Consider the following 12,034-nt stretch of genomic DNA (forward strand, 5'->3'; position numbering starts at 1 on the left):
GTGGACACAAGCCAGAAGGATGTGGAAGCCACAGGCTTCATTCCCCCATGGATTATTCATTTCTGACTGTTAATAGTGAGTTGTAATCTCTAAAGAGTGTTTGGAGATGAGGTCTTATCAATGTGCTGGATTAAACTAAATAAATTTGATCACCTACTTCTCATTGTTTGAGTAGGGCAATTTGGGAAATTGTCCCTCTGCTTCACACAAGCTGGAATACCTCTCCTTTAAAACAGATCAATCTGACAGCTTCAGAGAGGTAACAAAAGAAATGTTTGTAAGGCCTTGACCAGAAGGCAACTATCAGGACATGATTTTTATATTTCCCGGTAAAGATCTGTGCATTGTTAAGACACAAATATGAATAGCAGTGCCCCTCTGGATGAGTACAGCAAAACCTCTAAACCTTTCTGGGTTTTTCTGCTGGGTCTGATCTCTCTGTTCAAAGCTCATTGCTGCCTGATCCGATGAAGAGTAGGGCAGACTGGAAAGATGCTCTGAGCTGTAAGGTGATGGAAAAGCCATCTCTGTAATGGGTGGTGATGGGAGCCTTTCCTTGTTCAGTTCAGTTAAAATCAGGCACAGATCTTTGCGGAGACATGGAGAATGGTTTTGGTTTCTCTGCCTTACGAGGAAGAACACACAAGAAGCCTCATGGCAACTAGGACCAGCTGCTGCAGTCATGAATTTTTATGAAGGGATTTCTGGCAACCACATTAAATAATGCCTTTAGCCAACATGTCGGCTCTCTGAGCTAATTTCTATATCACCAGCACTGCAGATGGGTGATCTGCTGCAGCACTGGCAGACAGCTAAAGTTATGAGCTCCAACAACAAAAGACTTCTACTTAACAATGTTTTCAAGTTTGCAGTTTCTCTTCCACTCAGGGCAATGGTAATACTAGAACTATGGGAGGGAGAAGAGGAGAGAATATTCCTCCAATCCCCAGGACTCAGTTGTTTTATGAATTTTAACATCAATTGAACCTTTTTACATCTTACTAATGGTTCTAGCTTATAAGATACTGGAATTCTTCACATGTAAGGTTTCTTTAAAATAAGACAAGAGTTCACCCTTCAGTGACTGATATCTCAGCCCAAATTAGCCTGTATTATGTCATTCAGCAATACTAGAAGAACAAGCTCTGTTTCACTTTATATGCATCACCTGCAAGATTTCAAGACTGAGGATGGGAAAACTGTCAGCATTGTAGCAGAGGACATGTGCAGGCAGATGAAAAGAGAATCTATTCTGTAGAGTGCAGGAGAGACCTGCTGGCAAATGATTCTGAAAAGAAATGCCACAGAAATCAAGCCAGTAGGTTTGTATTATGATAGTAATTACTCTCCATGATGTTCATTGAAATAGGAATTCTGTGATTTTCCCCTCAAACTCCACAGCACTGAAGAATGACAGAATCCAGAGTAAGTTCCTTCATCAACTTATTTTAAACTCTCATGATGATTATTCACTGATGATACAACCACCACACCACTTTGCCAGCATTGTTTTTATTTCAAGAGCTTGTGTCCTACTGGTGCTCTGCAGCTCATTTGATGCAGGGAAGAGTGGTGGCTGCATTTATAAAGGATGCTCATGAATGTTCTGCTATTAATTTTTTTTAATTAAATAAAAATAAATAAAAATAAAAATTAAAAACTGGCTCAGGAGATGTTTTTGATTTCTGGTTCTATATTTGAAAGCATCCTGAACTCTGTGTGCATGATGATGCCCCTTACTTTGGAATTGTGGATTGTCCAGCTACACAGAAATAAGCTGGTTTTGCACTGAAAGGCTTATCCTGTAGGAAACTGGAAAAGGGGAATGGGCATAGAAGGGAAATGATGCACATACAGCTGTAGAAAGCATTGTGAGCGGGGAGAGGACTTCCCTCCTTGCTCTGGTTCATCAGGACATGTTGGCAAGGTTGTCCCCAAGGTTTCATGAAACATCCTTTCCTTTGACCATGTTTCCTGACAGACACACACCATGTGGTTGTGGTTTTCTAGAGTTCTGTTTTGACATCTTCTGCAGAGTGGACAAAGCTTGTGAAAAAAAAAAAAAACAAACTGAAATCCACTAATCCGTTACATACTCTTGGAAAACAGCATGTTATCATCTACCTGCCTGTGCTTCTGCAGCTGCTCAGTACAGGCTTGGTCCTTTTCCATGTGGGTGAACCAAAGAGTTTTAGGAGATTTTCATGCACATGGATTTCACACTGTTCCTTGCTGGTGCTCCTCCTGTTTGATTACAGCACGGCTATACAGAGCTTAAACTGCAATAAAACGGTTTAGTGAAAGTAGTACATGGTGATCTCTGATTTCCTCTTAGGAACTACAATCCTTCTTAATTATTTTCTGGAGTTTAGTTGTTACTTTTGTGGTTGGACTTCTCTTCTAGCCAGTCCCCCCTGTTTATGCAAATACCCTCCCTCTTTTCCTTTTTGGAAGCATAGTATTTGAGGGCATTTCTTAAGCAGTGGAAACCCTCAGAGTCTTGTGCTGCCTTAGTCAGAGCACTTTTAAGGATAACCTCTAATCTGTGTGAGTGAATGACTGAGTAACTGAAGGCCGAAGGAAACCTTGGAAATGGGAGCCAGAGTCAGTGTTCAGCAAATAACAAAACCTTTTTGGCTTTGTTCACATCAAACATTTGTGTTTGCCAAGAGAGGGAGAAACTTCTGTGTGACTATTTAGAATGCCACCTGCTCATTTAGCATTATGAATTGCATCTAAGCCGACTCTTAAATTAATCCTGTCTTCAAAGACTGGTTAGTAGTTTTGAAGGAGGAAATACTCTCTTACAGAGATTTGTCCTCAGCAATCTGTACATATTTCTTCACTTCTTATTTCTCCCCTGTGCTGGAAAAGGGAATGTACAGACCAGGCTCTAGATCAGTGCAATAAGCAATGCTTATTCTTCATAAATAGAGAGCTATGCTGGTATATAATTGATTATTTGACTAGTGGGTAAAAAATCAATGTTGTATTAAACCTCTCTAGCTGGAATCAAATGGAAATTGTTTTGTGAAAATATTTCATTTTCTTTAAAATATTAAATAGAAATTGCTTTTAAAAATAAAAAAATATTTTTCTTACACCATCCAAAAAAACCAGAGCAGACGTGTTTTGCCAGCTGCACTTTCCTATGTCTAAAACAAGGCCTACTGTATAGCTTGTGAGGAGGGCAAAGTGGATAACACCTAGAATCTCCGCCCCCAAATTCTCACAAAAAATTGACAAATGAGGTGGAATACCCTGATGTAAAAATAGGGTTATTTTTACATGCCTTTTTGAGCTTTAAATATATATTTTGGTCATATATACAGGCTTCTTCCAATAACCATGAAACTTAGGTAAAAGCAAATGAAGGAAATGTTAGATTTTTGCTTAATAAAATTTCTTTCAATGCAAGGAAGAAAAAATTTTCAAACTACAACATTTCTACTAAAACCCTTGGGGCTGGGAAATTGAACTGAATTGCTGAAAAATGGAGGGACAATTCTAGCTTTTGTTGCATTATGAAAGGTGAGTACAGTGTTATCCCAGAACTCCAGCAAACTGGAAAATGTGGCGTTTCTGATTTCTGAAGGCTGGTTTTCAGATGCTTCCTGCATTTAACTACTGTTGTGTTTCTGAATTCTGACACCATGGCTGTATTATTGTTTAAGTACAAGAAGGAGGTGGAATTGATTTAAATAATAATAATAATTAGATTCAGAGCCTCTCTTGCTTTAAAATCAGTCTTCTGATGAATTTGCCTGTTGTGCAGTGATGTTCATCCTATCAATAAAGTCAGAGATGATGAGAAACATCTCACTTGGCTGAGGTTATGCTCGTATTAAATAGCACAGCCCTGCTAAGTAGAGATGACAACAAAGCAATAATATTTAAACACTATTGTAAATCTGAGGAAGAAATGGCAATCTTAAGTGTAAACCTCCTTCTTTTTAGCCTGTGTCCTACATACATGCATTGATGGGCTCCATTTAAAGTACAGTGTAAATGTTTAGTGAGACTCTCTCTCAGGTCAGCTCTTATTAATGTTGAGTGTGTGCAGAACAGTTTGCAGAATCTGATTCTTGGTTTCTGGCAGAGTGCCTTTCCTTTCTATTACACTGGAAGATGGAGGAAAGCAAACTGCCAGGGAAAAGTAGTGAACTGACAGCAGAGAGCTGCAGCCTATAATGGGTGTAAAAGCATCCCAAACCATATTTAGACAAGAACTGAAGCAGTCACTATTTATTCTCTTTCAAGAATGGCAGTTTTGAAGCCATTTCTCTTACATGAAGTAACATGTGAACAGTTTTCAAATTACTGTTGCTTGCTTAATAGAATAAAAAACTGAAAAGTCAAATGATGCCAGTGAAGCTGCTAAGCTTCTGTTGCTTCCTTTCAGACTTTTGCTGCCCACCAAAAGTCTTGACTCATTGCAAGTCTTTGCATTTGCTGAGAGCAACAGTAGAAAGTCATCAATAATAACAGCTTCTATCTTCTCCCCCACCACTGCTGGGTTTATTTTTTAGGAAAGGAAAATCTGAGCAGATTTGTGCAGGAAGAGTCACCTACCCAGACAGATACACAGCCAGTGCCTCTGCCTGTAGCTGGAGAAGGTTCTCTTTTGCTTAGCTTTGTTTTCTGCCTTGGATGTCCTGCCCTGCAGTCCATGAGCTCAGGAACAGCAGCTCCCAGCTTTCTGGGAGATACACACCATGCCAAATAAAGGGGATGGAAGGCTCAGTGCCAGCTATTTTTCTTGCTTTGGGAGTAGTAGCTGCTCTGTTGGGGGCAGGGGGACAGATCCAGGAAGGTTTTATTCTTCAGAGCTTTGTAATCCCCCTCTTCACTGGACAGCTGGGGACACAGCAGGCAACCTTTCAATTAAGTGGAAAGAGTAGGAAATTTTCCACTGACAGATTTTCCCCCTCTTGACCAGACAAATTTGCAAAACTGAACACTGTTATTTAAAAAAAAAAAAAAAAAAAAAAAAAAAAGGTAGTTCTTGCAAAAACAAGCTGATAACCTTCTTTCAGGGAGAGAATTGAAAAAGATTTGAGCTTCTTTTCTTCTACTTAGTTATTCCTGAATATTAAAAAGCAGGGATTTTTTTTTTCCAAGCCAACCTTTTTTTTACATGTTTAAGTAAGATCTTAAACAATACTAAATTTCTAATTTGAAATGTACACATTTATAAACTATATAAATAAAAAATTCAGTCTGAAATATGTCCAGGATTGTTGGTTCATGAACATGAGTTTTTTGGGGTGATTTCATAGTTATGTTCTGATTTGGGAGAGATTTTCAGCATCTTACAAATACTTAGGGAATACAAAAGCCATTCCCCCCACAGCTGCTAGACGTGGTGGTGAGAGTTTGGAAAATATTAATCCATTCCCTGCACTTGACAGAGGTTACCCACCAAATTCCTTTCACTTAGACTGTCAAATTGCTTTCATTAGGAATAAATCTTCCCTTTTCTGCACTGACCAGCAACTGAACTAACACCTTACATGTAATAAAATCTTAATTTTCTGTGTTTTTCTTCAACATCTTTTTTGTTGAAGTGTAAGAGTCTTATTTTGTCGCACATAAGGGTGGAAAACATCCCAGCTTCCCTCACCAAATAGCATGGCCAGGGAAATGTGTGAGCATACTTTATCCATACTTCAAAACAAAAGCTGTGGTTTACGAAGTCTTTGAATCCTTTGTGCACTGGTTGTGGGTAGAGATGATTGAACTCTAGCCAAAGGTTTTGAGAGGGCACTGCTAAGTTTATTAAACATCTGGGAGGCAGACCAGGTTTCCTGCAAGTCATTTGGTACAGAAGCTTCTAACTTCTAACCAGGGCTTTGAGGTTCGCAATTACAGCTCCTAAGAGCCATGGCTGTCACAAGTTGAAAGGATTCATTTCCTCCATGACTTACCGGGACACGGTTGGGATGGCTGGAAGTGACAGAAGAGAATGTCTTTCAAGCTAATAGATCATCCATTACAGCAGAGTCCCAGACTGGCTAAGTGCCAAGCAGACACACAAGAGAAACAAACCCAGTGCTAGTAAAAACTTAAAACAAACATAGTGGGATCACTTTCTCCGTTTGATAATCCATTGAAATGGACACTATTTCATCCTCGTGACACTTGCAGCACAGGATTCTGCACTCCAAAAGCAGTTCAGAGCCCTTCAGTTCCAGAGCAGTTCAGCAAGGGTTTATGAACATTCCAAAATTCAGGGGAAGGATGGGTTTTGGCTATGGGAGGAGGTGGTTTATTTGTTTTAATTTGAGGTTTGGTTTTTGAGGGATAGGGGATAGTGGTGTTGGTTTTGTTTTGAGGGCTTTTTTCTGCAGACATCCTTTTCTCCTCTTTATCCTGTTGTTTACCTAAACCAGTGAGTCTGTTTCTTATAGCCCAGATCTCAATATTGCAGCACCGGCAAAGATATTCAAAGTTTCGCCGGCCAGAGATGAGGCCTCGCTGCCTGGAATAGCAAAGTGTGGCTGCTCTTCCATGCAGGTACTCTGTTGCTGCAGCCACTCCTCCAGCAAACCTTTCCGAGCCCCCAGGATGGCAAATTTTAGTACAAAGGGGTTTTTTTTTTGGCTGCCTGTGTGAGTGTAGTGAGTCTGCAGGACATTATTATTCAAACCTTTGAACCTGTGTCAGGTTGTTAATGTGTTAATGTTTATTCAGGGGTCAGAGACTGCTGGCAGGTGTCACAGTAAATGGGAGGCTGTCAATAAGCAAATGACTTGCCATTCACAGTGTGATTGCTGTCAGCAGGTGACAGGATGTCAGACGGAAAGTGGAGAGGATGGGGAGGCAGGAGAAACTGCAAATGTTTCCTTGTCTTGAGGAAGTGAGGGAGAAGCCTCCAGCAACAGCCATGGCAAATCAACATTTAAACAGCAAAAAAGATCCCAACATGCAGCTTTGGGGTAATGCTACTAAAGGAACAGTTTAGGTCTTCTAAAGCTTCGGGCAAATGGCATTGACTCCTTTGGGAGCATTTCCACTTCTCCATCAGGAAGGAAGATAGATTATATTTACTGGTACTCCTATTTCTCCCATATTTGTACATCATGCATATAAAAAGAGGCGAGGTCCTAAACGAGTGGGTTTATCCATAATTAAAGACAGTGATTGTACAAAGTATGTTATTTCTTCTAGATAATCTGCTTTTAGGCACACTTCCCAGTCCATAAGGTTCTGACCTCCCAAGCCACAGAGGACCTGGGGATCAGGATTCTGTTCTCAGTGTTAGGTGTTCACATGCTGCATCATCTGCCTCTGAAAACGCCTCCATTTCTTTGTCAGTAAGACAAGCTGGAATATTTTTCAGATTTGCAAAGACTCATTAATTAAGATACTTTGGGGAAGTTTTATAGAAATAAAAGGGAGACAATTATTTAATGTTGGACAGTTTATTCCTTTGGGACAATTACACAGAGGTCACTGATAATACAAGTGACTGCAATTAAAAAAACAGCATCTTTTAATGATAAAAACTGAGATTAAGCCACACTGAGTCAGGATCAACTTTTCCCCTCCTTTTCACACTGTCTTGGTGCTAACATGGAGGGCACAGAGAATATAAAACATCTCCTCAGCTCTGGTGCCCAGTGCACTGAAGGGGATCACTGCAGTGCAAGTCCAGCTCAGCCCCTAAAACCTGTGACTGATTTTGTCCATCATGAGAAGGTCTGTGTGAATCATGCTGACAAATTTTCATACGTGCTCACAGGGCAGGCACAGAGCTTGTCTGAATTTGGGCAGTTCTTGCATTAAAGGCAAAACATTCAAGAAAAAATTAGAGGGAGCATATTCTTTCAATTTTCAAGACCCTGTCCAAGGTTTTGCACAGATTTTCCTTCAGTAGGTAACAGGAAGAAATAAGAAAGCTACAGTCAATACAGTAAAATGAGCAATAACACTAGATTTTTGTCCACCACCTTTTCAGAAGAGCATAAACAATATTTTCTGAATTTTGTCCTAGCCTGAAGCAGGAACTTGCCACCAACACTTTGAGGTCCAATTGCTAAAGTTCTGACAAAGTTGTAAACAGCTAAAATCAAAGTGTCATTACAACAGATCTGCCACAGGGACTACTGTGTGCCTACAATTCAAGTGCCCTGAGTGCTTTTACATCTCTAATGTCCACACACAACTCCTGTACTGCCACACTACTGCATCTAAACACTGAAGAATGTTGCCTGAATTCTTCTGTCAAATCACTGAAGTATGCCCTGCACTTCGCACTTCGCTTCAAACTTGAAGCCAAGGCAAAGTTTAAGTGATCTGCTGGACTGATACATCTATTCTGCATGTTTACAGAGTGAATTGCAGAAGTTTTTTGAAAATTCAGAGTGGTCAAGAGCTTTGGTATCTGGATCTGCAAGAAATTTAACAGATGTGTGAAATTCTGCAGGTGTCCCAACGATTTCATTTTCACAGCAGGAGTTCTGTGTACAGGTTTGAATGTGTGCTGGTGTTGCCAGACTTTTGAATTTCAGACAATTGCTTACTTTGAATTTCAGACAATTGATTTCACATTCTAAATCCTTCCCGTCCATTCATTTGCACAAGAGTACTCTTTGTGTACGGAGTTCTGCTGAGTACTTTAAATATGTTGTGCATGTTTTAGGTAACATGACTTCTCCACAGTGACTTCAATACTACTTTCCATTTACTTTGCCTTGAATCTCATTTAAAACCACAGGCTAGTTTTGGCAAGCATTAAGAGCTCTTAAATGGTTTGTAATCTGTTTTTAATATGATCCTAGTTCAAGTTCAAGCTGAATAAACATTGGGCTAAAATAAAACCTGATGTCTTTCTGCTTTATGCAGGGAACTGCTACAAACCACAGGGTAAGGGCTGATTTATTTGCACAGCAACAAGTCCTGAAAAGAAAAAAAAAAACGGGTACTGGCTGTTTTCTCTTAATTATTACTCTTTGGTGACCTTTTGGAGTTAGAGGAGGCAGACAGCAGCAAGTTTGGCCAATTGTTTTACATTGCTTTGACAGAGAACTGTCCAGACAGTTACCTGCTGAAACAAGAGAGAATGTTCTGTCTTGATGTTTAAAGTTCACCATCATTTAACTGTTTTACCATGTGTGCTTGGCCAGCAAATGATTGCTGGACAAACTGAGGGACATGGTTTCTGGTTTATCACTTGGAAATGATCAGTATTAGGCTGGGGCACATAACACAAGCCATCCTGCAGGAGGTCAGGATAAATCTGGAGATGGGGAGGGTGCAGGCTGTTTTATCAGTACACAGATTTTCAACCATGTGACAGAAGTTAGGCCACAACACAAGTTGCATAGAGTTAACAACTCTATTTTCACTATGTCCAGGCTTGATGAGCTTTCTAAAGCTGCATTTCCTCAAGTTATCTAATACCATTAAATTTACTTTCCCCCTACTCTCCATTCTTTATAACTTGCAACTCTTGTGTCTGAAAGAGAGATGGAAATCTGAGTATGCTGATTTGAAGCACATTAACTCACTTATTAGTCACCAGAAAAGTAAACAGAAATAGCTTGAAAAAATGCATCTTCATTCTATGAAAGTACCGAAATTTTACAGCTCTCAGTCCTTCAGCAGTTTATACTGGCACTGCTGTCAATCTCGCCTTTTCTGGAGTGGGTCTAAAAACCCAGGAGCCTGGTTACCATCAGCCAGAATTGTAGTTTGTTTGCCCAGGGATTTTCTCTCCTAAAATCCATTTTGTTTTGAAGTACATTGTTCTCACATGCTGACGTTGTATAGTAATAATAATGTGGGGCTGTGGATGACATTTTCCACAGCCCAAATCCACAGACAAAGCAGAGACCTGGTTTGCAGCCCAAGCCTGCAGCCGGTATTTCTGCCATGGTGGATGGACTCATGTTAAAGCCCAGCCTAGATGCTGGGTTTCCTACTGGCAGATCCATGAGGACTCGGCCTGGATTTTAGAACTTGTTTGACAAGAATTGGTTTAATTGGTTTAATCATTCCCCATGTCGCTTTTTTGGCTTTATTTGTGCTTAATTCCCTTAATCTGCATTGCTGTTGTGAGGACCATCATATCAAAATGGGAAGAATAAACAAGGAAAACATCTGAGCAGCACAAAGCAGGCATGTTCTGCACTTGCAGGGTTGACTCATAACTGTAATTCTTTACTCCTTCCAAGTTGTGATCTCCTCTCAACTCTTGCCAAGTGATTCATAACCACCTGCACTATGCAAAGGAGGCCTGAGCAGCACCACACAGAGTCACTTCCCTGGGATTTTCCTCCCTGCCAGGGAGCCCACGGGCTGCCTTCATTCTTGTCAGCCTGCACCAAAACAAACCAGAATAAACGTGCCTGTACTTGCAATTACTTCAGTAAAATATTTTCACTTTAATCAAAGATGTTGTCTGAGAACACAAGAGACAAGGGGAGGGAAAAGCAGTGTTTGCCCTTGAATCTGAGAGGGGCAAAAAATGAAAAAAAAAAAAAAAAAAAAAAAAAAAAAAGGAAGCCTCTTTATCTGGATGAAATCTAAATAAATAATCTTTTTTCCAGTAGATTTCTTATATGTATAGTAACATGGGGTGTCTGATGAAGGAAACTGTAGGGGTAAACAGGAATCAAGAAAGTCAGGTAGTCTGCTGCATTGAGAAACCTGTCACAGAGAGGAATTGGAGGCAGAACCACCACAAAGCAGAGCCTGAAGAAAATACATCACCATCCTCTGACATATTTGCCAAAATGGGAAAAGTACCAGGATATGTGCGCAAGTGCTGGGACCCATGACTTGGCAGTATGTCATCTTCCTTCAGAAACAGCATTACAATGTCATATTTTTATGTTTCACATTATATGTGACACTGTCAGAGCAGGTTTTTGTGTGAATCCAGAACATAAAGTCTTGCAAGTAATTTCTAGAATCCACAGTGAGACCACGTGCGTGTTTAAGTCCTAATTCCAAAGAGAGAAAGCTGCATGCACAAAGGCCCTTTGTGTTGGGGCTCCTTTTACTATTAGCTACATTGACAGCACAATTCCTTTTAAACTAGTTTTTACAGGTATTTATTTCTATATCCTTTACTTAAAGAATTGGGAAGGCAGGTAAGCAGGATTGTGTGACTGCCTCCAAAATCATCCTGGCCACAGGGTGTGAGGCTTATTCAAGCTCCTTCTATTCTTGAATGTAGAAATAGCAGCTAGAGACACCTGTCTCTCAAGCCTTTAACTACCAGGGATAATTTTTCTTCAGTTAGTGAAACATCTGATGCATGTAGTTAGCCTCACTTGTCAAGTGCAGGATCTGACCTGGCTGCTGCCACTCCACAGGAAGACCTTGGTTGGATGCTCTGAGGCGTCAAAAAAGGGAAATTGAGCATAGATCAGTAAATGTTAGGAGGCGGGGAGAGAGCAGGGAAAGTTGGAGTATTGCTCCCTAAATCCATGGTTCAATTGCACCTTGAACTATGCATATGCAGCTCCATTTCCCTCATCTCATAAGGTTTAGAGGTACTGCAAAAATGCTGGTGGAGGTTAACAAGGCTTGTCCAAGATTCGGATCCTGTTTATATAGAGTAACAGGGTAAACCTGGACTTTTCATCCTGGAAAAGTGCTGAGAGTGCTGTGCAAGAAGTGGAGAAAACTCAGAGTGCTCTGGAGAGAGCACAAAGAAGCAAAGTGTTCGCCACCCCCTCCAAGAGCAATGGGGCACCAGATCCAAGCTGGTGAACCGAGCTGCAGAGAAGACGAAGGGCGGTGGGTGAGGAGTTGCAGCGGATCCGTCCAAGACCTTTTTGAAGATTACGGAGCATGAACCGCACGGGGAACTGGATGAGAACTGGAGAGAGAGAAGAAACAGCACCGGGCTGAGGAAAGCAATCCTCTGTGCTGGAAATACAACCTGGGAGACTCAGAGGACGCACGGTGTGTGTGTGCATGGTGCCGGGCACACCAGCTGAGGCCACGGCGGGCAGCAGCACGGGTGACACGGGGCGCCGGCTGCCCGCCGCGGCGGGCGGGGCCGGCTCTCGGGGCGGGC

Source organism: Onychostruthus taczanowskii, unplaced genomic scaffold (assembly GCF_017590055.1).
Source record: "Onychostruthus taczanowskii isolate IOZ18803 unplaced genomic scaffold, ASM1759005v1 scaffold38, whole genome shotgun sequence".
NCBI lineage: Eukaryota > Metazoa > Chordata > Aves > Passeriformes > Passeridae > Onychostruthus > Onychostruthus taczanowskii.